At 38.8% G+C, this 26,634-nt stretch overlaps 1 long non-coding RNA gene across 1 annotated transcript in view; it reads right to left on the bottom strand.

Moving 5' to 3' along the window:
- Positions 1–9,415: 9,415 nt before the first annotated feature.
- The window catches only part of LOC109551126 (uncharacterized), an 87,924-nt gene continuing 70,705 nt past the window's right edge, over positions 9,416–26,634 (bottom strand). The window contains exon 8 of the long non-coding RNA XR_012326995.1: positions 9,416–10,905. This is a non-coding gene — a long non-coding RNA (uncharacterized lncRNA). The remainder of the gene's footprint in view (positions 10,906–26,634) is intronic.

Raw genomic sequence — 26,634 nt, 5'->3', positions numbered from 1 at the left:
ATTTTGCTGTACGCACTTGCTGTCTTGTGTCTCCAAAGGATCTGGGCTTTCTGAGCAGCTTGGTGCTTGTAGCAAATCAGATCAAACAAATGTAAGCGATTACACAGTTCCCACCTACAGATCAACATTTATCAGCCAAGAGCATGTCACTTCTCGTCTGGTGACTACCTGATGGAGAAGATGATGCAGGGCAGAGGCTACTGCATTTGTCCTGGAGCTGCTTGGATTTTCAGCTCCATTGCTGAACAACTCTGGCCCTCAGATTCTCCGACTTCTAATTCTTCTATTAGAAACTCTTCTTTTCTTTCCCCTACCCTCAAGTGCCCTCCTAGACTGAATGTCACCAAACTGCCCTGTATCAGTCATCTAACCAGCCCTCTCCAAGCTGGAGGACAAGTGTGGCCTCTGGCACTCCATTGGGAAACAGCAATGTGAATTCTATTATGTCCGTCCTTCTGGGGGGGGGGGGGAAGCCTGTATAGCACTAATGTCCCAAATATAATCTGCTCAGCAGTATGGCAGCTTCTGAGGCAGCTGCTCTCGAGTCACACAAGAGAATATGAGGAAAATAAAGTTTACACTGAGGTTTTACTCTGCACAGTGAAGGCTCCCTCACATCTCTCAAAGCGAAATAACTACTTTTCTGTCAACTATAACCTGTATACACTTCTATTGTAACGCCCCTAACCTTTTGTACTTTTTAAATGATTATCTGTCTCCCTTTAGAAGGGGAAACGCTGGGGAAGAGGGACAGATAATTTGTCTCATTTATCTATCCAAAGTATTTGCCTCACCGTTTGACACATAAGAGGTCCTCAATCAATTTGTTGAATATTTTTACAACCTGAAATTCATTCTAGAAGAGGTTGGGAAAAGAAATGTAATAGCCACTAGTTATTACAGAAAAATACTGATGCAAAAAGAGTAGGCTTTTGATTTTTCATAGACAAGGAAGAATTAAATGTGTTAGAGTTCTCCAGAGAAAGAACCAGTGGTGTATATGTATACATGTACATGTGGGAGATTATAAGGAATTTGTTTCAGCAATCATTAAGGCTACAGTCCCAATTTCTGCAGTTGGCAAGGTGGAGACCGGGGAGCTGGTGGTGTAATTTTAGAATAAATGCCAGCAGACTTGAGACCCAGGAGTTTCCAAAGTTTTAGTTTCAGTCTAAAGGCATGAAAAAGCCTCTATCCCAGTTCAAAGGCCGTCCAGCAAGTAGTCCCTCTTGTTCAGGGGAGGGTCAGGCTTTTTGTTCTATTCAGGTCTTCAACTGATGGAATGAGGGCCACCCACATACGGAGGGCAATCTGCTTTACTTGGTCCATTGATTTGTGTTAAACTAATCCAAGAACACTCCCACAGACACACCCAGAATGTTTCTGCAAATATCTAGGCACCCTGTGCCCAATCAGGTCGACATATAGAAACTATTATTGGATTGGCCAAAAAAGTTCGTTCAGGTTTTTCCATGATATGAAAACCTGAAGGAACTTTGTGGCCAACCCAATACATTAAGTATATAAAAGTCCAAAGTGAATAGATCATCCCCTATCCTCTTACATTCATTCAAACACATAAGGACGTACTATGTGCCTGGCATTACGGGATTCTCTTGCTTCCCTCTCTTTTCTCTCTCATGGGGTCTAACATTCTACCAAGGTGGTGGGTGGCACCCACATGCTAGAAGGGACAGGTGAGCTCGGGCAACACAGACATGATCTGGAAACAATGAGAAGGTAAATGCCCCATCCCAGCCCCAGACAGGACTCTCCACTCAGATTTTCATTTCTAGGCAATACTACTGGGGAGAAACGCTTTCCTCCCAGAGAAATCAAAGGAAGAGCTTACTTGGAATGATTCACACAAGGATTCTCAAACTTGGCTGTACTTTAAAAATCACCCTGGGAGCTTTAACAGCCAATTATGCCTGAGCTCCGATTAAATTAGAACATCTAGGGATGGTGAAGCCAAAGCATTCGTAGTTTTTAAAAGCTCCCAAAGCGATTCTGTAGCCAGGGTCGAGGGTCACAGATGTTACACTGATTTACACAGTCCTATATGTTAGGCTCCTGATTATAATTTCCTAAGTGCTCACTTGTCTGCACTACCATATACACCACTCTTGCTGGGGGTAGAAATACGGTAAAGATGAGAAATACGGTAAAGATTGGACATCCTGGTTAAGTTGTCCAATGGGTCAGTGGAAAAAAAAAATCAGTCCAGTGTCACTGTTGAGAACTGGTTTTGGCTTGAGATTCAATGGCTCATGCACGTGTGTTAGCCTCTTGCTAGAACTATTCCCTCTTGCTCTGTTCTTCCTCAGTCTTGGTGCCTCTGTCTGTTCTCAGTGACAGAGACAAATACCAATGTCTGATCCAGTTGCTTGGTCCTCTCACCCGAGTTTGTCACCAATTTTTCAAAGTAATGGGTAACACTGGGCAGCTTATTATACCGTGGCAGCATGGCGGACTCCTCACAGCAGGAGGCAATGGAGTCTCCACTTACGGTCAAGGCAGCCCAGCTACAAAAGGGGGAGCAGCCTGATTTATGCCAAATGGGCTCCCACAAGGAGGCAGGGATGGAGTGCAAAAAACTTTCCTGGACCCTACAGAGAAGGAGCATTTTACAGTGGGAGGAAGCCAAGCCCAAAGCCTTCCTCTCGCCCAGTTCCTGTCTCCTGTAAATAATGGAATCAATTCTGAGAGTCTCAGGACTTGTAGGGGTAGCACACCTGAGTGGTTTAAGAACATAGGCTATCCAGACGAAACAACGCACGTTTGAATTCCAACATTACCACGTATCACCTGTGTGACTTTGGGCAAATTACTTAGCCTCATTTATTTTGCTCAGTTAAGAAAGGGGATAATGAAAGTGCTTGCCTATTAAAGTTGCTTTATAATTATAGAATATAAAGCACGTGGAGAGGTTAGCACAGTGCTCAGCACATAGTAAAGCTCAAGTAAATGTGAGTTATTCTTAATGTAAATGTACCACCCAGAAGTCCTTGCGTTTTAGATTATACTAGTGACTAAGGAAATCTCATGTCCCATCAGAGTCTGGGCTGCCTGTCATGAGTACCAACTATTAGCTTAGTCACCCCACACCTCGGCCAGGGAGAAGTCAGCCTGGTGGCCCATGAGGAACCACCTCATGCCCAGAGCTGACCACGCCACTAGTGGCAGATGGGCCCAGCCCTATGCAGTAGACTCATCTTTCTGCCATGTCTAAAGTGCTTGCATCACTGTCTCTACTGCTTTCCAATCCCAATCTCTCTCTGGTTCATCTCAAAGACTGAAGTGAGCCCTAGACTCCAGCCAGTTACTTAAGAGGGCTTGAACCTTTCACCTAATTCACGCAAACTCTTTTCCTCTGGAGAACACGTCTATGAGCACCACCACCCATCTTCAAGCCTCCAACACATGACTCACAGCATTCCGTCAAAGCAGACCTCTCCCCAGGTAGCCACTATCCTCAGCCTACATGGGACTCACCTCTCAAATTTACTATCAAACTTGCTATTCAGTTGCCAGGCTACCTGTTAGTCTGATGCCCTAGTACATGTCCCCACATCCCTCATCAGGAGTTAAACTGATCCAGCCAGCTCCCTCCTCTTCGGTAAGAGTTAGGAGTGTGCCACAGAGTCATGCTTACACCGGGATCTTATTCACCTTTGCTTCCAAAACACTCTATCCCTCACCTGCCTGCTGATCAAAGCTTTGATGTCTTTGGCACTTGTGGGTTTCACCTCTTGCTCCCATCTCTACTTTGATACTTCAGTCTAATTTAAGAATCATTTAATATAGGTATGTCAAATACAGAAGTCAGTACACAACCCATGGCAAACAGATTGCAGCAAAAGATCAGGAGCCAAAAACTTTAAAGTTTAATCCATTTTCTATGGTTTATAAGTATCTCAAACTTCTTTTGGTCTTTATATTACACAAAAACTAAGTCAACGGTGAGGGGCTGCAAATTTTTCATTTATTCAGTGTCTATATATGTATATTTGTTGAGACAAGAGGCTCCTGGCTTTTGAATTCCCAGGGAGGAAGCCAGCCACTACCACTGCTCAGGGTAATGTCTGAGCTTCATTGCACCAAGAGGAGATGTAGCCCTGTCTGCATTTCCCTGGCAGAGAAACCGTCTCTATCCTCATCATGAATTCCCTTAAAAGATAATTCCTTTCCATCTACATGTCTGTCTTTGTCTATGACTTGATCACATTTGGGGGTCAAAATGCTTTCCAACGGGACGCAAAATTATAAGACGTTTGCCTTTAGAAAGGACTGTTGAAATAACCGAGTTGAGTGATTCTCAAAGCATGGGATGCATTCCACTAGAGAATGACAAGATTGTAGGGAATACATAAAACATTGAGTCACATGGTAAGATAGTATTGTTTCCAATTCTCTTCCAACCACCCTGATTGGTCTGGGAGAAGGTTTCAGTTTGGTGCTAATATATCTTCAACACCTCTCTAGCACTTCCTAAACTGCCTTTTACATAGAGAAGCCTCTGTCTCAGAATCTTCTGACCACCTCATCTATCTTGGATTAACAAGGTTTTATTTTAATTTATTCATTTTATGGTTACCTGCTATTTGTGATGTCATCAATTTTTTAATTTGCAGCCACAATAGAACATTTCCTTTAAAAATTTTTTAAACGAGTCAACTTAAGAGTATGAAATTAGAACACAGATATATTCGTGTTGCAAAATTTGCCAAGCCAATATACAAATTGAAATTCAACCCCTGATTTTACCAATGAAGAAACTGACACCTGGGGACCTGATGATGATACTGATGCCCACAGTCACATGTCTGGCTGACGGCGAAGCCAAGACAAGAAACAGTCCTGTCAATCCTGAGTAAATACTGTTCGACAATTCCATTAGGAATATAACATAAAAGAGAATATAGTGGGCCTTCATGTGCTCACACATCCTGCTCAGCTCTACTACACCTACTTCACACCTAGTTGGGAAACTTTCTAGTGCAGCACTTTTGAAAGTGACTTCCTTCTCTGTTATATCTTCTAGGTTGTATGTGAACATTTAGGCCTTCATTTCAGAAATTAGGGGATCAACAAGTGAGTTTATTACAGGATAGTGAATGTTTTGCCTCAATTTCACAAATGAGAAAATACAAAAATGTGCTTTGAAATTAAGCAGTGATCCCCAATTAGCAAACAGCGTAATTACATCCAACATTGTAACAATACTGTTTTCTTGCATTTACAACTCCCTAGTTATGATTCTCTAATGGGAACCACAGCAGAATGTCATCTTTTGCTAGGAGATGATTATACCGTAAGAAAGAATGGCCTCCCATGCCCCAAGCACATCAGACAGTATTTCTTTGCCACATGTAGAGCAGAGCTAGCTACACAGTTGCCCCTTGGGAGGATACCATGTTTGCCAATGAGCATACATGCTCTTAAAGATACAGTTTCTTTCCACCCTTTAGATTATTCTTTGCAGCTGGTTGATTGATTACCAGAGATTTCTCATTGCCTAGATGCTTGAGGTTCCTCCATGACAGTCTATCAGTTGGGGCCCAGATGCAATCATAATCAACAAACATTGGTGTACCACGACCAAGCATACTACAGTTTTAACCAACCAATGGTAGTTGCCATTATTGGAAACTTGGCTCAGCATTTTGCATGCATTACTTCATATACTCTTCACAGCACCCCTGTGATCCCTATCTTCCATGTAAGGAATCCAAAGCTTAGAAAAGTTAAGTTCTTACCCAAAGATACGAACTCAGCAGTTGCAGAACGAGGATTTGAATACACACCTTTCTGACTCCCAAAAGCAAACGGTTAACCACAAACTCTGAGAACTTACCGTGACAATGCAATGCTCTGTGCCAGGTGGGGCGATGAGACACAGTCAACTCAGGCCAAATCATAATTTACTCATAACCCTTACAAGGCTGGTTGTTTCTAAACATTCACCAGGTTGATAACGGCGTCAAAATAATAAAGGAGTTTTTAAAGTCAACATTTTTAGGGAAGAAAAGCTAGTAATACCCACAATACAGCCATTCTTAAATAAAAATGCACTTATATAAAATTATAGGATGAATAACTAGTAAAATATCTATACAACTGCAATAGTTTTCTTGTTAATGCTATAAAAAACTACCAAACTTAGTGACTTAACACAAATTTGTTCTCTTACAGTTCTGGAGGTAGGTAGTCCAAAATCAGTTTCACTGAGCGAAAATCAAGGTGTTCGCAGGGCTGGCTCCTCCTGGAAGCTCTCGGGGAAAAGTCCTTTCCTCGACTTTTCAACTTCTAAAGGCCTCCTGCAGGCCTTAGCTGCCGCTTGCTTCCCAGCATCAGCACAACCTCTCGCTACCATCTTCATATCAGCAACTGAGTTTCGGCCTCCTGCCCCACTCTTATAAGGACGCTTGTGATGACATTGGGCTCACCTGGATAACCCAAGATAACCTTCCCATCTGAAGACCCTTAATTTAATCACATCAGTAAAGCCTCTTTTGCCATGAAAGGTAACATAGTCACTGATTCTGGGGGTTAGGACACGGACATTTCTGGGCCATTATTCTGTCCACCACAATTACCAACATGTACATTTTTTAGTTGAAACAAAATTTTAAATTAAATTGGAAAGGAATCGAACTTTACTGTAATCACCTGTGTCCATTTCCAATTAATTTATGGTTTACTGGGGCTTAATTTCATGGCTAAACTGATTTTTTTTTCCTTCTGGGTGAAAACTTTCTGGAGCATGTGCGTGCAGTGACTGGTATGGCTCTGGGTTACCAAGCAGAAACAAAGGTAGAGATTATAAAAATGCAGAAAGTGGTTAAATAAATTCATTTACTGTTAGCAGTTCACTAGGAACAAGTGAAGGAACAAAGAGGATTAGAGGAGGAGAGAGGGGAAAACCTACAGCTTCTTGACTGGTCGTTGACATCAGTCATGATTAGAATCAGGACATTCTAATCATGTTCTGATTAGAACAGGCATAGCAAGAAAACACATGCTCCATAAGCACGGCTAAGTTTCGTCTTCTAACCATGGAAGAGATCTGCACTGCTAAGAGGCCCTTGACATGTGACTGGATACCAACCGACCAACAAAAGACAAACAAACAAACGATCAAAAACTTGGCAAAATTTGAGTAGGGCAAGCCCATGCAGAAATGTATTTGCTTTTGTTTTGTTTCTCCTTTGAATTGGTATTTGGAGAACATCCACTCACTTAATGCCCTAAGGAGAGATGGACAGTCTCCTGATAGCTCATTCTGGTTAAAAAAAAAAAACAACCCTACAAGGGTTGCTACACAGATAGAGCTGTGTTTTGAAGGTTCAAGTTGCTGCTTCTAGAAGAATCAAGTGACATTGAAAGTACATTTGTAAAGAGATCAACACAGTTCTAATACTGTACTGGAAACTTGTCTTACCTAAATGTTTCCCTTTTTATTCACGCTTGCTTCTAATGACATTTCAACGTGTCTATTCATCTCCTAGGAGGACATTAACTAATACATAATGTTACTTTATTAAGAACCTATAATACAGCTTGTTTTCTAAAATAATCAAATGTGAAAATATATTAGATGCTTTGAAACAACTAGCCATACCTAATGAAATATTTTTATTACCCTAATTAGAATTCCTATATATCATTGAGGACAGAGAAACAGAGAGAGAAGACTTGGGCTGATAGTTCCTAAAACTTGCTCTAGTGTTTCTCAAACTTTAATGCGTATACAAAGCACTCAAGGATAGTGTTAAAATGTGGATTCTGGTTTAGTAGGTAGGGGAAGGGGCAAAGGGGGAAGCTCATGGATTCTGCACTTCTTATAAGTCCCTAGGTGATATCACTGTTGCTATGCTTCCCCCTTTAAGTACTGACCTCACAGAGAGCTTTATAAAATTACAAATTCCAAAGTACCACCCCAAACCTTCTCGCAGAGCTGAAATTTCAATAAGCCCCTTCTGACTGTTTCTACACCACCAGCCTTACACTGATTCAGTGAGCTGAGGTGTCACAACCCAAATGCCTGCTGGGAGCATGTGGTTATATAAATACTTAAATTGGATTTATTTTAAAATGGGTGCTAAGCTGGTTGGGCTGGAACTAAGCTTCAGACCAGCCTTAATCACATGCCTTTTAACATGCTTTGTAGCCAGTTCACAATGGCAAATAATGGTACACAGCCCACCAGTTTATAACCTCTGAGCCTAGAGTTGGCAGTCCCAACATTTTGGAGACTATGGCCCCTGTGTGAATTTGTTATAAATTATGGGACATCTACCCCCATAAAAGTCTACACACACACATGCACACATTTCATAAAGAGTTTCAGGAAGTTGCATGTTTCCTAGTTTGTCCATGGACTCTTGAAGAGTCCATGAACCTCTGGCTAAAAGTCCTTGGTCCAGTTACTCTGCCTTGCAAACACCATCTGTTTTAGTAATGGACAACATACTACTTTTAAATATCATCTTGATATCATTTTGCCTCCTCTAGGAAAACTATCTCTGAAACTAACCTACTGCACCTGGCTATGGGCTTCTACACACCCACTCTACCCACCCCCAGGTGTTCCTCAGAACCTGCCTTCAGGCTGCACTGCCTGTCTTCGTTTTCCATCCTGTCTTGGCTTGCTCCCTGGTTGAGCTTCTAAAACGTCCCCCCTCCAATTGCAGTTATTCCTTCTGAGGCCAAGCCTCTGTTTTTCAAGTTCTTTTTACCTGTCTCCCAACTTGGAGAGTTTGAGACTGCTACCTTTATTTTAATGTTTTATTTTTATTTTTTTGCGGTATGCGGGCCTCTCACTGTTGTGGCCTCTCCCGTTGCGGAGCAACAGGCTCCGGACGCGCAGGCTCAGCGGCCATGGCCCACGGGCCCAGCCGCTCCGCAGCACGTGGGATCCTCCCGGACCGGGGCACGAACCCGCGTCCCCTGCATCGGCAGGCGGACTCTCAACCACTGCGCCACCCGGGAAGCCCTAGACTGCTACCTTTAATCAGAAATTATTACTTAAAAGATTTCTCAGACAATCACTTAGTATTTTACCTTCCTTCTCTACGAATAGTCTTGAACATGCCAAGAAAGTTCTTATGCCTCTTACTCTGGCGGTTTTACCAGTCTTAGAAGCCCTCTGCTTAAAGGGGTTTTCTTTTTCAATCGTTTGGAAAAAGTTTTTAAAATGCAAATATGTTGTGAACAGGATACAATTGTACTTCAAAGGATATGCAAAGAAATAAAGAATTTCAGCATTAAAGTGAAGAAATGGAGTCTGATCTGGATTGCTAATGCACATACACACACATACACTAAAGATCTTTGGCATGTGTGGTTATACAGTTTATTTTACCATCCATTCCTGTAAACTTTATTAGGAATTTATGTCTCATAATATTTTATGTGCAATAATTGAGGGTTATAGAATTGAGCATTACTAGTGAGTTACAATATGTGGCATTACACACTGAAAAATTTTGTTGTCATTTCTCCTCATTAAAAGACGTCAAATATAGTAAGTCGATTGTAAAGGTAAAACTAAGGAATATCAGCAAATTTTAGTTTTTTATTGGAAAGTTTATTACGTTGTAAGAGCAAAAAAATAAGAGGAAGAGGGATGATCTGAAGATTTATCCAAATAAACATTTACTGCTGCCTTATCCACATGATTATTAGGTAGGTACCAAGTTTTCTATTTTACATGATGAAAAAGGGACTTTAGAATTCAATAAATGATTTGTTTGTTTGAATATAAACCTCTTTCTTGATAAGCAGGCATGGTGTTTGGAGTCCAGAATGAGACTCTGCCATATCATTGGTAATAATGGGAATTAGGTTGACCTATGACAGTAAAATTTTATATGGACAGAAAATTGATCAAAGTGAAATTATGCAAAATCAAACCTACAAAAATAGAGTTAGTCTCATAAAAGCACAATTTACCTGAGACCTATATAAATATAATCAATATCCGAAGTAAGACTGCGACAATTGTGAATGGATAGGTCAGTCAATGGAACATTTAAAGGACTTCACAAAATGATTTTATAGTAGTGCACACTCACACCTTATGAAGTTTTGTTCAATAGACTTTAATTACACATCCCTATTATTAGGTGGATAAACCAAACCATCTTAGCCTAATTCCATTAAATATTTGACCCTTCTGACTTTTTTCTTGATCACTTGCTTAGTGGTTTTCCTTTGCTGACGTAACAAATTTCCATAAACTAAGTGGCTTAAAACAACACAAATGTATTCTCTTTTAGTTCTGGACGTTGGAAGTCTGAAGTGAAGCTAAAAATCAAAGTGTCAGCTAGGTTTTTTCTGAAGGCTCCAAGGGGGAAATCCCTTCTTTTCCTCTTCCAGCTTCTGGTGGCTGTCAGCGTTCCTTGGATGGTGGCCACACCACTCCAGTCTTTGCTTTTGTTGTCACACTGCCTTCTCCAATCCTAATCACCTGCCTCCATCTTATAAGGACACCTGTCGTAACATTGGGACCACTTAGATAATTGAGGATGCAAACCTTCCCATCTCAAGATCTTTAAATTAGTAGCATGTGAAAAGTCCCTTTTGCCACATAAGGTAACATAGATTCAGGAATTAGAATGTGGATATGTTGATTTTACTCCTGCAAGGTTCAGAAATCTGACATTAAGGGCACATGAATGTAAATTCATTGCTTGGGGCAGACTTACAAACTCACAAGCCTGATGTATAAGATCAGACTGTGCATTTTTGTTAATTTATTTTGAGAAATATAATATGTAAGTACTGAAATATTTAAGCCTGTATGGATAGATCTTTGTATCTCTACAGGAAAGTGTACAAGGAAAATCAAATCATAATCAGAAGGTTGGACGAGATCTTCAGTTCCATGTCATTTGAGTCCTAGAAAGAGAGGACAGAAAGATTCAGGTAGAAAAAAATATATTTTAATAAGCACTGTTCTAAAACATCCCAAAGTTGGTGAAAGAAATAAATTTACAGATTTAAAAAAGCACAGTGAACCCCATGTAGAATTAACTCAAAGAAAATTACAATTGAACACATCATAATCAAATAGCAGAAAACCACAGGGAAAAAATATATCTTACAATAGCTAGAGTAAAGTGATACATTACATACAGGAGAAGAGCAATATGAATGATGGCAGAATTCCTAGCAGAGACCAGAAGATAGTAGAACTACACCTTTAAAATGCTGAAAGAAAAAAACCCTCAATCCAGAATTTTATATTTAGTGAAAATATCCTTCAGGAATGAAGGCAAACTAACCATTATCAGATGATGGAAAACTTAGAGAATTTGTCACCAACAGACCTACTGTAAAAGAACTGATAAAGGATGAAGGATGTTCTTCAGGTTGAAGGGAAATGATGCCAGAGGAAAAGTTAAGTCTTCAGGAATGAAGGAAGAGCAAGAGAATGATAAATATCTTTGCAAATGTAAAAATCTATTTTTCCCCTTGAGTTCTTTAAAATATATATGCCCAATGAAAGCAAAAATTATAAGATCTCAATGGATTTCAATAATTGTAGATTAAATTCATATGGAAACTATAACATAGAGGTTAGTGAAAGGTAGTAAATGGTTGCAAAGAACCTACATTTTACTTGAAGTGGTATAGTATTGAATCTAAGCAGGCAGTGAGAAATTGGCTATGTGTAGTGTAATCTTTAGGGCAAACACTAAAAAGAATAATACAAAGAGATATAGCCAAACAGCCAATAGAAAATTAAAATGGAATACTAAAACACATATTCAAGTAATTCAAAAAGGTCAGGAAAGAAAGAAAAGGGGAATAAAAACCAAAGTTAAACAGAAAACAAATACAATCAGCCCTCCACATCCATGGGTTCTGCATCCACATATGCAACCAACCACAGATTGAAAATATTTGAAAACAAAATTCCAGAAAATTCCAAAAAGCAAAACTTGAATTTGTGGCACTCCAGCAACTATTTACATAGCAATTATATTGTATTTATAACTATTTACATAGCATTTAAATTATAAAAGATAAGTAATCTAGAGATAATTTAAAGTATATGGGAGGATGCCTCTAAGTTATAGGCAAATACTACATTATTTTTATAGAAGACTTGAGCATCCATGGATTTTGGTATTCTCAGGGTCCTGGGAGCAATCCCCCATGGATACAGAGAGACAACTGTAAAATGGTCGACTTAAATCCAACCATATCATTAATTACATTAACTATTAATGGTCTAAAGAAAACACTACAGTTAAAAAAAGCAGAAATTAATAGTATATATTTTAAAAAGCAAGAACTTACTATATGCTCCCTAAAAATGACAAACTTTACATATAAAGGCAAAGATAGGTGAAATGAAATGGGAGGGAGGAGGGATAAAGATATACCATGCAAACAATATGCATAAGAAGGCTAGAATGACTTTTTATATCAAAAGAAAAGATTTCAAATATCAAAAAAATAAACTTTAAGACAAAAAATATTACCTGAGATGCAGAAGGATTTTTCATAATGATGAAAAAAAAAGATATAACAATTTAAAATGTGTATTCACCTAGTGACAGAATCTCAAACTACATGGATCAAAAGCTGAAGAATTAAAGGGAGAGATAGACTACTATACAAAAAGAGTAGATTTTAACATCCATTTTTCAATAATTGATAGAGAAACTAAACATTAAAATATCAGGAAGGACAAAGAGATCTGGACAACACCCTGAAACATTTAAATTTAATTAACGTTCATAGAACACTACATCCAAAAAATGCAAAATACAAATTTTTTTCAAGTTCACATGGTACATACACCAAGAGAGACAACATGCTGAGTCATAAAGCAAGTCACAATAATTTTATAGCACTGAAATCACACAAAGTGTATCCTCTGACCACAATAGTATTTGATTTTTAAATATTTACTATAAATAATATATCTGGGAAAATTCTAAAGAGATAGAATTTAAATAATATATTTCTAAATATTTGTGACTGAAAGATGAAATAACCAAAGAAATTTGAAAATATTTTGTAGGGCAGGCCAGCAGGCTGGAAATTCAAAGTAAGGGTTGATGTTGCAGTGTTAAGTCTGAAATTTGCAAGCAGGACAACAGGCTGGAAATTCAGTCAAGATTTTATGTTGCAATATTGAGGCAGAATTTCTTCTTTAAGAAACCCCATTTTTTGCTGTTAAGGCTTTCAACTAATTGGATGAAGCCAACCCACATTTTGGAAGGTAATCTGCTTTAGTTAAAGTCTGCTGATTGTAAATGTTAACTACATCCACACATACATTCACAGTAACATCTAGCCTAGTATTTGACCAAACAACTGGGCACCATAGCCAAGACAAGTTGACACATAAAATTAACCATCAGATACAATACATCAAAGTGTGCCAGATGATGCTAAGGTATTGCTTAAAAAGGAATTTATAGTTTTGAATGCCTAAATTGGAAAAGAAGAAAGATCTAAAACCAATGATATAATGTCCCCCCTTAAAAATAAACTAGAAAAAGAGCAAAGTAACCCCAAAGAAACTAGAAGGAAGAAAATAATAAACAACAGAATTTAATGAAATTTTAAAATGGACAGATAATAGATAATTTTAAAAATAAAAGGCTGCTTTTTTGAAAATATCAGTAGTATTGAGAAACCTCTAGATAAACTGATCAATAAAAAAAAAGAACAAAAGTCACCCTTAGTAGGAACAAAAAGAAGGTTATCACCACAAACATGAAAATGATAATAAGAGAAAATTACATACAACTTTGTGACAACAAATTCAACAACTTAGAAGAAATGGATAACTTCTTGAAAGGCACAATTTACCAAAACTGACACAAGAAGAAACAGAAAACAGGAATAGTTAAATATATATTAAATAATTTAAATTTTATATCCAAAACATCCCCCAAAAGAAAATTCCAATAAAATTCATATTAAGAGTGAATATCAAATATTCTAGGAAGAAATATCACCAATATTACCCAAACTTTATTAAAAAATAGAGAAGGAACAAAGGAATATTCTTCATGTATACAGAAGTAAAATCCTTAAGAAAATATAAGCAAATAATTTTTTAAATAAATTAAAAAGATAATAGATAATGACCAACTAAGGTTTATGTTAGGAATGCAAGGTTAGCTTAACATACAAAAATCAATCTATATAATTTACTATATTAAAAAAATAAAGCAGAAAAACTATATAATACTTTCAATACATGCAGAAGAAAACATTTGAAAAATTTTAACACTATTCATAATGAAAGCTCTGAACAAACTAGAAATAATAGTGAATACCTTCAAAGTGGTAAACAGTATTTTTAAAAATCTACCATTAATGTCATACTTAATGGTGAAAGTGCAAATTATTTTATCCAGAAATCAGGAACAAAGGAAGAATGCTTGCTTTCACCACTTCTAACCTATATTGTTCTGGCACTTCTAGTCATTGCAATAAGATAAGAAAAAGACAAAAAAGACAAAACTTGGAAAAGGAAAAGAAAATCATCATTGTTTGCAGATGATATAATTTTTCACATAGAAATTTCAGAGAGTCTACAGAACAACTAGTAGAATCAATAAAAACATTATCCAGGATGCAGGATACAAGGTTATTATTTTTAAAACCTATGGTATTCTTATATACTAGCAAAAATAATTGCAAAGTGAAATTTTAAAAATTCCTTTCAGAGTGGTATCAAAAATATAAAATACTTAAGAATAAATCTAACAAAAACACCCAATACCTTGAAACTTAAAGCTGTAAAAAATTGTGAGAGAAATTAAGGAAGTCCTAAATAAACAGAAAAATATGCCATGTTCATGGATTGGAAGACTCATATTGTAAAGTTGGGAATTCTCACCAAATTGATCTATCGCTTAATTATAACAGACAAAATCTGGAAACAACCCAAAAGTCCATCAAGAGGTGAATGAGAAAACAAATTGTGAATTATCCACACACAATGGAGTACTACTCAACAATGAAAAGGAATGGATTACTGATAGATGCAACAATTTCGATGAATATATACATCATTATGTTGAATGAAAGAAATCAGGGGGGAAAAAGAAAACATCCTGATGATTCCACCTATTTAATGTAGAAAAACTGGCAAAACCAATCATGCTGTTAGAAGACAGTAGAGTGGGTACATTTGCAGAGTGGTAGAGACTGGGAGGGAAAAAGAGAGGCTCCTTGGTCCCCATATTGTTTTTTATTTCTTGATGTAGGTGTTGGTTACAAAGTTGTGTTCACACAAAGAAAATTTATCAAGCTGAATATTAATGATATGTGCATATATGTGTATATATAATTAATATAAATTTTAAAATATAAAACAAAAAACACGGCTACAGACTTTGCATTTTCTACTTCCTTGAGCAATTAACAGTAGAACTAGTATTTTTTTGTGCCCCAGAGACCTTATACCATGATATCAGAAGTCACACTCTCTATTCTTGAACTCTAGAGCTAGTGACCCTCATCTTCATCAGTGACAAATACTATACCTGTATAAGCAGCAGCGGCAGCTACAAGAACACTATACACCACTTGGCTGACATCTAATGATGATAAGCCACTCTCCTATTTAAAGAACATTTGCTGGACATTCTAAGTTTCCACACACACACACACACTACCACCATCTCTACCATTGCTAAGGAAAAGAACAAAAATTATATTGTAGCTATCAAAAGTAGCATTCTTTGCCATATGTTTGCCTATGTTCCCCTCTTCTGAAGATCATGAAGTAGATTCTTCTGTCATTATTTGGGGCAATAATTGCTTTTTGAGCAATCCTAATTGACAAATGCATTTGTCAATTCCGGCCATGTCCAGATGGTCACAATTCTATGAGTTAATAGGCATAGCATTTTATTCCAAATCTAAAACAAATGTTTGTCTCTCCAGGTCAAGTTCTGACGGGGCTAGAACCATCTCTATTAAAAACCTTGTCTCAACTTCAGGAATCCTGTGGGGAGAGAACAGACTGAGGGAAAACTTAGTGGCCTACATGTGTCAATCACCATAAGCTACTGGAGAACCTGAATTCTCCCCCAGGGAAGACAAAAATTTGTCTGGAGAACACATCAGAGCTCACTGACAGATACCAAGACATCTGAAGCTATGAAAAATTGGTTTAAAAAAATAGTCCCAATTATAGCCCTTATTGTATCCACGCTCCTTAAAAATGTATCTTTGCAGCTTATCCTATGAAAATGATGTCTCTTTTTTTTAAAATTAATTACTTTATTTTTGGCTGCGTTGGGTCTTTGTTGCTGAGCGCGGGCTTTTCTCTAGTTGTGGCGAGTGGGGGCTACTCTTCGTTGTGGCGCACAGGCTTCTCATTGCGGTGGCTTCTCTTGTTGCGGAGCACGGGCTCTAGCCACACAGTCTTCAGTAGTTGTGGCACACGGGCTTCAGTAGTTGTGGCTCGCGGGCTCTAGACCGCAGGCTCAGTAGCTGTGGCGCACGGGCTTCGTTGCTCTGTGGCATGTGGGATCTTCCAAGACCAGGGCTCAAACCCATGTCCCCTGCCTTGGCAGGTGGATTCTTAACCACTGCACCACCAGGGAAGCCCCTGATGAGTCTCTTTATTCACCCCTTGAACTTAGGCCAGTCCTATGACTTGCTTTGGCTAATACAACATGGAGAAAGTGATGTTGTGCCAGTTCTGAGCCTAAGTCTCAAGAGGCATCATGTGCTTCCCCTTTCTTTCTCGGAACCCTGCCACAATCATATGAACAAACCCAAGCTAGCCTACTGGAGGAGAGTTCAGCTGTACTAGCCAAGGCTGTCCTAGACCAGCCTACAGCCAGCTGATCCACATATGTGTAAGAGAGCCTCCTCATGATCAGCAGAGCTGCTTATCCAACCCACAGCTGCTCACAGACACAGAATGAGCCCATGGGAGACCACAACTGCCTAGCTGACAGACCTGCAAACTAAATATACTTGTATTTTTAAGCCACTAAGATTTGGTTTTATACAAATTGTTAGGCAATAGATAACTAAAACAGAAATAGATGAGAGCATCCCTATTGCCACCATCAGAGATATAGATCTTTGGGAAGAATCTGGGTCTAATCTCCTCAGTTTGTGAATATAAGTAAAGATAAAACATAAAGGACATGAACCAAGAGTCAGAAGCACCAGCTCTTTTCTTTACTACATTTGGCTAATGTTACAAAATTTCTTTGATCAGTTCTATTACGATAAACATATTACTAACTAGCACTTAGGCACTTAATATAGACAGATGATTATGCTAAACATTTTACATCGGTTTTTCCCCATAATCTGGAGGAATGAAGGATTGCTCAGAATCACACAGGGAACGTTTATGAATGTGAATTTTTCTAACACAAGAGCCCATGTCCTACAGTTCCATTATATTCTACTGCCTCTCACTATGGTAAGGCATAAAGCTGCAACTTAAATGGGGCTGAAAATCTAACATCAGTACACTAAGCCAATAATAACTGCAGTTCAAGTTATCCTTGAAAATGTCTTTCTCTATAAATTACAACACCAGCTGTCAGGAAGTCCACCAGAGTCAGTTTTTTCCTCCAGTATTGAACAGACAGCTAGGGTTTGGGAGGGAGAGAGGTCAGTATAAATAGATAGATTGAGTTTCAGAGTCCAGGTTGAATTTAAAAGAAAAATACATACACACAGGGCCATGTATTTTATAAATGGTTAGATGTTCACACTACGAGAGATATATGAGATTTGAAACCCACTGAATGATCATCATACTCACCTCTTCCATTTCATTTTTCCTTTGGCCCATAAGCCAGACTGACAGATGGAATCACTGGGATATTAAAATTTGCTCTTTCTCTGTTCCTGTCTCTTTCCATTGCCAAGTGTTTAAACACTTAAATTCACCAAAGTTAAATGTGTATTTGGTGCAACTCCACTCCACTGTTTCAGGAAAGCATGATATGCCGTCACTTCCAGAGTCATCAGGGAAGTAAGAGTATGTGGAGAACTGGAAAGGGTGCCAGACTAAGAACCAGGATCCCCTGGAACTGATCCCTGATCTGGCACTAACTTGCTATGTGACCGAGAGCTATGTGACCTTGCTGTGTGTCAAAATCCATTTGACATCTCTGGAGCTCAGTTCCCTCACCTGTAAAATGATTTTGACCCTGAGAAATGTGCCTTAACCCTTTTATACCAAGAGAAAAAACCAAGCAGGTAAAATGTGACTGCTCCCAGGAAATCAGAAAGGGTGTGGGAGGGGTGGGATTGATGCTTGGCTCCTGTTCCTAAAGGAACAACTGGTTTCCCTGCAGCTCTCCTGGATGCTTCCTGAGACTCAGACTTGTCGTGCCTTCTGTCAGCCGCACACTGCACCCCCGGGCTCTGTGATGTCATGGATCCAGGGTATGACAGTCCTGAGCTCCAGCCTTAGCTCTTTCCCTAATTACCAGCATAAACCTTGGCAAATTACCTAAGCTCTAATTTTAATTTCCTCATGCGTGCAACAGAACAAATAATATATATTTAACCTACATACACAATAATAGATGGTATTTTTGTTAAGTACATAAGATAACATATGTTAAGCCCAGTTATTCTGTGCCCCTTGGGATCATGTAAACACTCCACAGACAACAAAAACAGAAAACTACTAACTTAAGCAAAAAAAATAATAATAAATTGGCAATAATAAATGCTACTGAGTGAGCTCAGAAAACTGAAGAGAGAGCAACCAGACCTTGGAAGGACTGCGCCCGGGGCAGACTTGGGCATCCCCACAGTAGAGTGAACGTTTCTACCTGGGTCCCTGCCCCACCCACCTTCTGTGTTTAGGATGGAAACTGCCAGGAGACCTAACCCAATTGGCCTAGCTTGGATCATACGATGACATCTGGTCAAAGGGAAAGAGCTGTGTGATGGAAAACCCCGTTCAAGCTGTATGAAGTGAAGAGGGGTGACATCCCTGAAGGGAGGAGGTACTGTTACCAGAATAAGAGACAGATGTTGCTGGGAAGAGAGAAACCATATTCCACACCCAGTTGGGAGAGTCATCATCAATGTCACACAAGGTTAAATCCTTCTAAAAAGGCATTGTTGGGTTGTTGTTGTTTGTTTTTTAATGGCCTGTTCAGTGATATCACCCTCTGGTTATGTCCTTGCCATGACCTTTCCTGCTCCCCAACCTGCCTGCCTGTTGGGCCTTTTGTGCTTCCAGCCAATTTCCCATTGGAAGTCCTGCTGAGTTTAATAGCCTTTAGGGGCAAAGCTCTTTATGGGTTAACTAGGGCATAAAACACCATCAATCCAATGGGTAGGCCTAGGTGCTCCAAATGTAAGACTTGGTTTTCTCACTTAGAGATGCAAACAAACTCCACAAAATTGATGACTCAAAAAAACTTAAAAACTGTGATCTTCACCCAGAAACAACACAAAGAAACTCAGAAACCAGAGCAGAAATGTGGCCTCTCCATGAACTCCCTCCCTCTGTGAACTCCCTTATGCTATTTGAACAGCTGTCACAGGCTCAGCCTGGTCTTCTGAACCCTCCATGACATCAGGTCAGACAGTAACATCAATACTATATTCAGCCAGGAGGGAATTAGGAGATGAGGAAAATCAGGGGCAAAACAGACCAAAATGAATAGTGCAGGCCATTCTTTGTAATTTTTCTTAGCAAAGCAAGGAGATGCTTGATCTATATACTTAGGCTCAAGGGCTCCAGATCCTAATGTGAACTTTCTGGGTGATGTCTTGTGATTCATTTAATCTGTGGCCTTTTCCTACCCAGCACAAAATACCTGGATAAAAATTCATACCTGCAATCCCAAAGTGAGGAACCATAATTCAGTCTAACTCAGTTTTCAATGTAACAGAACCACCAGAAGTCAGGATACCTGGGTTTTCATCTAACTGCCAACCACTACCTAACTTAAGAGGTGTTGTTTTCCTTCTGTGGGTCTCACTGTTCTCATCCTTCGAGTGAGGATGCTGAACCACATGTTTCTAAGGTCCCTTTCTTCCTGATTTAATGTTCAATGAAGCTAGGGTCTGAGGGATTCCTAGGAATAAATGCTTCCAGTGTACACAGAACCCAGGTTTCTCCTGGGGAGGAAATACATGAAAATTAAAGGGCTCCATTTTCCCACCTTGATCTAACGGGGGTGAAGAGCTGAAAAGGGCACTTGTTAATGTTGCTTGTGAACTCTGGAAAATCATTCTTTGTGGGCAAGTGTTCTACAGTATTTGGGATGATAATAAGTCAGGGGTGAGCGAACTTTTTCTGTAAAAGGTCAGATAATAAATAGTTTAGGCTATGCAGGCCTATTGTCTCTGTTGCAACTATTCAACCCTGGCTTTATAGTGTGAAAGCAGACACAGACAACAAATAAATGAGTATGGCTGTGTCCAGTACAAAGACACGTGGTGGGGACTTGACCCATTGGCTGCAGTTTGCTGACTCCTGATATAAGTGATGGTCTTATCTTTACAGAGATATTCAAGGCCTGATAGATTTTATGGACGGAGTCAGGGGAATGTTGCAAAGCTATAAAAAAATTTGCAATAATAATAGTAACATGAAGATCACTGAAATAGGAGCCCAACATGGAAGTTAAAGGCAAATTCCATCATTTAACTAGTTCGCAAATTGTTTAACCTCTGAGAATCTCAGTTTCTTCATTTTTAAGTGGAAAAAAAGGAAATGCTGTGCCTAAAGGAATAAGAACAAGAATAGTAACTATTCACTGTTGAATGTCATCATAAAATTTTAAATGCTCCTTTCACATTTATCATCATAGTTAATTCTATAGTAATCAAGACAGTATGGTACTGGCACAAAAACAGAAACATAGATCAATGGAACAAGATAGAAAGCCCAGAGATAAACCCATGCACATATAGTCACCTTATCTTTGATAAAGGAGGCAAGAGTACACAATGCAGAAAAGACAGCCTCTTCAATAAGTGGTGATGGGAAAACTGGACAGCTACATGTAAAAGAATGAAATTAGAGCACTCCCTAACACCATACACAAAAATAGACTCAAAATGGATTAAAGACGTAAATGTAAGGCCAGAAACTATCAAACTCTTAGAGGAAAACATAGGCAGAACAGTCTATGACATAAATCACAGCAAGGTCCTTTTTGACCCACCTCCTAGAGAAATGGAAATAAAAACAAAAATAAACAAATGGGACCTAATGAAACTTAAAAGCTTTTGCACAGCAAAGGAAACCATAAACAAGACGAAAAGACAACCCTCAGAATGGGAGAAAATATTTGCAAATGAAGCAACTGACAAAGGATTAATCTCCAAAATATACAAGCAGCTCATGAAGCTCAATATCACAAAAACAAACAACCCAATATAAAGATGGGCAGAAGACCTAAATAGACATTTCTCCAAAGAAGTTATACAGACTGCCAACAAACATATGAAAGGATGCTCAACATCACTAATCCTTAGAGGAATGCACATCAAAACTACAATGAGGTATCACCTCACACTGGTCAGAATGGCCATCATCAAAAAATCAACAAAGAATAAATGCTGGAGAGGGTGTGGAGAAAAGGGAACCCTCTTGCACTGTTGGTGGGAATGTGAATTGATACAGTCACTATGGAGAACAGTATGGAGGTTTCTTAAAAATCTACAAATAGAATTACCATATGACCCAGCAATCCCACTACTGGGCATATACCCTGAGAAAACCGTAATTCAAAAAGAGTCATGTACCACAATGTTCATCGCAACTCTATTTACAATAGCCAGGTCATGGAAGCAACTTAAGTGTCCATCGACAGATGAATGGATAAAGAAGATGTGGCACATATATACAATGGAATATTACTCAGCCATAAAAAGAAATGAAACTGAGTTATTTGTAGTGAGGTGGATAGGCCTAGAGCCTTTCATACAGAGTGAAGTAAGTCAGAAAGAGAAAAACAAATACCATATGCCAACACACATATATGGAATCTAAAAAAAAAAAAAAAAAGAAAGAAAAAAAAAGGTTCTAATGAACCTAGGGGCAGGACAGAAATAAAGACACAGACATAGAGAATGGACTTGAGGACACAGGGAGGGGAAGGGTAAGCTGGGACTAAGTGACAGAGTGGTATTGACATATATACACTGCCAAATGTAAAATAGATAGTGGGAAGCAGCTGCATAGCACAGGGAGACCATCTTGGTGCTTTGTGACCAACTAGAGGGGTGGGATAGAGAGGGTGGGAGGGAGATGCAAGAGGGAGGGGATATGGGGATACATGTATACGTACAGCTGATTCACTTTGTTGTACAGCAGAAGGTAACACAACAATGTAAAGCAATTATACTCCAATAAAGATGTTAAAAAAAATTCTAAACAAAACTCTTAGCTTCTATCTAAAGTGGTAGATGTTATCTAAGTGTCAACATTCTGGCTTGTAGATATCATTATTTCCATGTTATAGATCAGACACTGAAAGTCATGTGAAGAGTAAAAGTAACATGAAAACGCTCTGAAAACTGTACATTAGCATAAGGTGTTATAATTACTCAAGATAAGGAGTACAATGTTTCCCAAGTCTTCCTTTCAAAGATTAAAGTAGTGCATTTTCATCACAGAATTTAAATCTAATTCATTTAAATTCTATTGAATTTAAAATGCATTCAGTAATGCATGTTCAGCACCCACTATTATGTGTAATCAGCCTCCACCCTCAAGGAGCTTCTGACCCCATATGTACAGAGCCCTAATCTACCCCTGAGGAGAAGCTAGAGAATCGCTCCTACTTCTTTGCCTTCCCTAATGCATATCCAGGAAAATAGAGTTGCTGTTATTTTCATGGACATTATAATTACATGGCGACAGAGATCCAGGCATGGTTCCCACCTGTGCCAATAAGATGAGTGGAGGAATTGGGAGGGGGAGATTCTGAGCGAAATCTGGCATCTTCCAACTCCCAGCAGCCCTGTGGGTGAGAAGGCTGCAGAGGTTCTCCTTTGCCTGAACATGTGTAAAGGCAAAGATGACAGGTATACAGCGAATATCCTCCCATGCTTTACACTGGATGATCAGATGAAAAAGACACACATGCAAGTCATCACTTCCAAGTGTTTGAAATCATCCCAGGCATTACCTTTAGACATTTTACAGTTTTAAAGAGCAAAGATCACAGTTGTTAAATTCCATCTGCAGAGCGCCTGACATTATAATTTGACACATGACATTTTTTGGTGTTTTTTGATGTACATTTTTGTACTACAGTTGACCCTTGAACAACACAGGAGTTGGTGGCACTGACCCCCCATGCAGTCAAAAATCCATGAATAACTTTACAGTCAGCCCTCCATGACTACAGTTCCATATCCAGGGATTAAACCAATGGCAGATCATGTAGTACTCTGGTATACATTTATAGAAAAAAATTTGCATATAAGTGCACCCATACATTTCAAACCTGTGTTATTCAAGGGTCAACTGTAAATGGAGCATTGTTCTAAAATAGGAAACTAGGAAACACATACACACACACAAATAATTGATGTAACAAGAGTATAATTTCATAAGACAAAATAACCGTTTAAGTGGTAAGTCATTTACAAAGATGGTCACAACCACCTCTCCCTCCTGCATGCACTTTTGCAATATGACTGCCACTCTTCTTATCTAGAGATGGAGTTTGACTTTCCCTCCCTGTGAATCTGGGCTGACATCGAAGCTTGTTTGCCAGTAGAATGTGGCAGAATGACATTTACAAATAATGATGTTAGGCTTTAAGAGGATTTACAGCTTTTGTTTTTGTCTGCTTAGAGCCCTGAGTCTCCATATTTAAAAAAAAAAAGTCTTCTAAAATAAGCTATTTAAATAAGATCCAGTCTTATAACATCACAAGTGCAAGTTTCAACTGAAAATCATTCATACCAAGAACAAAGAAGATCTCAAATTAAATGAGAAAAGAAAATGAACAAATATGACACAAATGTTGGAATCATCTGACTTGGATTTTAAAGCACCATCTAAAAAAAATGCTTCAGTGAGCATATGAAAATGCTTGAACCAAATGAAAACATAGAAAGTCATAGAAAAGAAACAGAAGATATGAAGAAGAACCAAATGGAAATTTTAGAACTAACACACACCATAAATGAAATAAAAAACTCAGTTGATGGGTTCAACAGCACAATGGAAAGGACAGAGAAGAATCAATAAAGTTGAAAATTAAAATGATAGAAATTACCCAATCTATACAACAGAGAGAAAGCAGTAAAAAAAAAAGAAAAAATTAATAGAGACTCAGGGATGTGGGGACTATGACAAAAGGTTATCATTCATGTCAGTGAAGTCCAGTAAGAAAGGGGAAAGAGGGTGGGCTGGAAAAGTATTCAAAGAGGGCTTCTGGGGCTTCCCTGGTGGTGCAGTGGTTGAGAGTCCGCCTGCCGATGCAGGGGATATGGGTTTGTGCCCTGATCCGGGAAGATCCCACATGCCGTGGAGCGGCTGGGCCCGTGAGCCATGGCTGCTGAGCCTGCGCGTCCGGAGCCTGTGCTCTGCAACGGGAGAGGCCACAACAGTGAGAGGCCCGCGTACCACAAAAAAAAAAAAAAAAAAAAAAAAAGAGGGCTTCCCTGGTAGTGCAGTGGTTGAGAGTCTGCCTGCCAATGCAGAGGACACAGGTTCACGCCCTGGTCTGGGAAGATCCCACATGCCATGGAGCAACTAAGCCTGTACTCCACAACTACTGAGCCTGCGCTCTAGAGCCCGTGAGCCACAACTACTGAGCCAGTGTGCCTACAGCCCATGCTCTGCAACGGGGGAGGCCACCACAGTGAGAAGCCCACACACTGCAATGAAGATCCAATGCAGCCAAAAATAAATAAAACAAATACGTTTTTTTTTTAATTAAAAGAAAAAAAGGTATTCAAAGAAATCATGGCTGAAAATTTCCCAAATTTGGCAAGACATAAGCCTACAGATATAAGAAGCTGAAAGAAACTCAAATGGGATAAACCCAAAGAAATCTATGTCAAGACATACTATAGCTAAACTTCTGAAAACTGAAGACAAAAAAATCTTGAAAGCAACCTGAGAGAAATGATGCATACCTATAGGAAAAAAAAAAAAAGTTTGAATGAGTCAGACTTCTCATTGGAATCCCTAAAGCCCGGAAAAAGGTAGCGCAACAATTTTCAAATGCTGAAAGACAAGAACCATGAATCCAGAATCCTATAATTAGCAAAAAATATCCTTGACGAATAAAGAGGAAATAAGATATTTCCAGATAAATGGTAACTAGAAATTGTTGCCAGCAGACCAACTAGAAAAGAATGACTAAAGGAAGTTCTCTAAACAGAAAGAAAAATGATGAAAGAAGACATCTTGGAAAATCAGGATAGAAGAAAGCACAGAAAAATCAAAAGATGGGTAAATGCCGAAATATTTCCTTCTCTTAAATTTTCTAAATTGTGTTGGATGGTTGAAGCAAAAATTGTAACACTGTCTGCTGTGGTTCTCAATGTATATAGAGGAAATATGTAAGACAAGTATAATGAGAGAAAGTAAAGGGATTGAAAAGAGGGGTGAGTTTTCTACACTTAAGTCAAACTGGTAAATGTGGACACCTGTAGACTGTGATAAGGTGTTTATATGTAACGTAACACCTAGAGCAACCACTATACAAGCTATACAAAAAGAAACACTCAAAAATGCTATAGATAAATCAAAACTGAATTTAAGTAGCCCTCAGGAAGGCAAGAAAAAAGAACAGAAAAACGAAAATACCAGAAAACAAAATTCTTCAAAAAGCACAATTATAGTGGCCTCCAAGCACTCAGGTGCAGAGTGGTTAAAGCCAGTGCTCTGGAGCCAGCCTGTCGTGTTACATTGCTGACTCCATCACATTGGGCAGATTCCCTAATCTCCCTGTGCCTCAGGTACTATATCTGTCAACTGGAGATAATAGTATCCACTTCACAGTATTTTGTTAAGGCTTAAATAAGTTAATATTTATTGACAACACTGCCTAGCAAATGGTAAATTATACATGTGTTTTCCAATGAACTAAAATATAGTTGACCTGAAGAATGTCAGGGTCAACCCTCCCTATATGCGATTCCTCCGTGTCAGAGGTTCCTCTGTATCTGAGGTTCCTCCATATCCAAGGTTCTGCATCCTTGGATTCAACAACCGAGTATCCTGTAGGACTGCAGTATTTACTGTTGAAAAAAATCCACAAATAAGTGGACCCACACAGTTCAAGCCTGGGTCGTTCAAGGGTCAAATGTAATTAAGTTGATTTCCCAACTAGGGTCAGAGAAACATCCAACTGGTTCTCTTTTTTGCCCTCACAAATTACACTGTGACAAACTTTCTTGTTCTTTAGGTTTATTCCATATTTCTGACTATTCTTAGGATACAGGAGTCCTCTGAAATATGTCCTGATGTTCATATGCAGCCCCACTTTTTTTCCTGACAGGATAATAAACGTCCCAGACTTCTATAAGAGGTGGTTGTGACACAGAACTTGAATAAACAGAGTAGCTGGAGTTTCCACCAAATTCATTTTGCCAGCACAGAAAATAGAGAGTGGAGGTCTTTAAGACAGATGATGTAAATAAAGAAGCCCTAATTGCTTATGATTT

This window comes from Tursiops truncatus, chromosome 16, assembly GCF_011762595.2.
Source record: "Tursiops truncatus isolate mTurTru1 chromosome 16, mTurTru1.mat.Y, whole genome shotgun sequence".
NCBI lineage: Eukaryota > Metazoa > Chordata > Mammalia > Artiodactyla > Delphinidae > Tursiops > Tursiops truncatus.
Note: the sequence above shows the minus strand (reverse complement) of the source record. Positions and strands in the feature narration are given on the sequence as shown.